The sequence below is a fragment of the Populus nigra genome, chromosome 2 (assembly GCF_951802175.1).
Source record: "Populus nigra chromosome 2, ddPopNigr1.1, whole genome shotgun sequence".
Taxonomy (NCBI): domain Eukaryota; kingdom Viridiplantae; phylum Streptophyta; class Magnoliopsida; order Malpighiales; family Salicaceae; genus Populus; species Populus nigra.
Genome location: NC_084853.1, coordinates 20,623,995 through 20,626,494, shown reverse-complemented (window position 1 = coordinate 20,626,494; position 2,500 = coordinate 20,623,995).

The window sequence follows — 2,500 nt, the reverse complement described above, 5'->3', positions numbered from 1 at the left end:
GCAGCGGGCAGTGAAAGCAAGAGTTTCCCCGATGCTGCCGGGAAAAACGCTCCCCGGGATGGCCGGGTGAGATGACCCGGCGGCCCGCGACGGGTCATTCAATTCCATGCCCCGTCAACATAACTCCCGATGTACTGTTTGCTTTTTCGGAAGAAGAGATCCATCCCCCCATCCTCGGCCAGCCAAAAACGCTCCAATTAATGGCCGGGTGAGATGACCCGGCGGCCCGCGACGCGTCATTCAAATCACTGCCCTATCGGCTACAACTGCTGATGGGTGGGATTAGAGGCCTGCCATGGTGGTGAGGGGCGGCGAGGACCGTGAAAGCTAGAGTTTTTCAGAGGCTGCCGGGAAAAAGGCCCCTCGGGTGGCGGGGTGCGAGGACCAGGCGCGTCATTCAATTCTCTTCCCTATCAACTTGGCTCCCGTTGGCGGGATTGGAGGCCTACTGTTTGTTACAGGGCTAAAATCGTCAGGGGAAGAGCTGACGAAACAATGCTGGTTTGGATGCAGGGGGTAGTGTTGGAATCGGCAGCGCGGACAAAATCGGCAAAGTCGACAAAAAAGACTGTTGGTCTGGACATCGGGGCAGCGGCAGCCATGCCGACAGGGGGGGAAATCGGCAGCGCAGATTTGTGCAGCTGCAGGTTCGTCGGGGAAATCGGCAGCGCAGATTTTTCGATGAACATGGGCTGGAAGATGGACTGTCCAGGCCAGGCAGGGAAATTCGTCAAGGGGACACGCTGACGAAACAGCGCTGGTTTAGACACGGTGGGTGCAGTGTTGGAATCGGCAGCGCCGACGAAATCGGCAAAGTCGGCAGAATCGGCAGCGGGTGCTGGCGATGAGTCTGGACGATTTATAGTCCAGGGCTTGATGGAAAAGACTGTTGGTCCAGACAATGGGGCAGTGGCAGCGCGGATTTGTGCAGCTGCAGGTTCGTCGGGGAAAATCGGCAGCGCAGATTTTTCGACGAACAGGGGCTGGGCGCTGGACTGGCCGGGCCAGGCAGGAAAATTCGTCAGGGGGCCACGCTGACGAAAACAGGGGCTGCGGAGTGGAAAATCGGCAGCGCAGATTTTTCGACGAACAGGGGCTGGACCGGCCGGGCCAGGCAGGAAAATTCGTCAGGGGGGCACGCTGACGAAAAGAGGGGCTGCCGCGTGGAAAATCGGCAGCGCAGATTTTTCGACGAACAGGGGCTGGACCGGCCGGGCCAGGCAGGAAAATTCGTCAGGGGGGCACGCTGACGAAAAGAGGGGCTGCCGCGTGGAAAATCGGCAGCGCAGATTTTTCGACGAACAGGGGCTGGACCGGCCGGGCCAGGCAGGAAAATTCGTCAGGGGGGCACGCTGACGAAAAGAGGGGCTGCCGCGTGGAAAATCGGCAGCGCAGATTTTTCGACGAACAGGGGCTGGACGCTGGACTGGGCCAGGCAGGAAAATTCGTCAGGGGGGCACGCTGACGAAAACAGGGGCTGCCGCGTGGAATGGCAGCCTACACGCAGATGCGAATTCGGCAGCGCACGATGGCTTGAGCAGGTCATGGGTTCGACTTGGCGCGATCTGAAACCTGGACGAGGGACTGTCGACGCTGGACGAGCCAGCGCGGTGGCCTGTCGTGCCCCGTTCAGGGGGGGCCTGCCGCGGAGACAGCCCTCGCGGGCTCGACAGCGCAGGCCAGCGTCCCCGACGTCGCTGGCCGCGGCAGGCGAGCTGCCGGGGTTCCCGCATTCCTACAAGAAAACGTCGTGCTTTCCACATGAAACCAATCCAGTAAAATCAGCCATATTTTTATGAGGCTGCCCACTGAATTTGGGGTCATTCCGGGCCGGTTCCTAGTTTTGCGGATTTACTCGATTTCTAATGGTAGGAAAATTAAAACAAATACTTCCCGACCTCGAAAAATTCTGGGAAAATTAATGAAGGTGGATTGGATTTTTGCCAACCTCTGTGCAAAATTTCAGCTCAAAATACCAAGAAATGAATTTTTTAGAGGGGGGGTGACAGCTGGGACCTAGTAGTGTCTCCCCCTGCCAGAGCTGCAATGACACTTATTGCTCTTTAGGGAGCCACCAGGCCGGCGCCCCTCAAAGACCACACGCGCGCGCGCGCCCGCCCGCGCTGGGCGCTGGGGCCTGAGGGCCTGGGGCCCTTGGGGGCCCTTGGGCGCTTGGGCGCGCGCGCGCGGCCCCCGCAGCCATGCCGCGCTGCGCGACGCGCGGACAGCCCCTGCTGGCTTGCTCTCTCGCCCGCGGGGGGGCTGCCTTCGGGCCCTGGCCCCCCGCGTTCTGGCCTGCCCCCTGCGTGGGAGAGGCTAGGCGCTGCAGGGGCCAGCCCGACGTCGCTGGCCGCGGCAGGCGACAGCCCGACATCGCTGGCCGCGGCAGGGGCCAGCCCGACGTCGCTGGCCGCGGCAGGCGACAGCCCCTGCTGGCTTGCTCTCTCGCCCGCGGGGGGGCTGCCTTCGGGCCCTGGCCCCCCGCGTTCTGGCCTGCCCC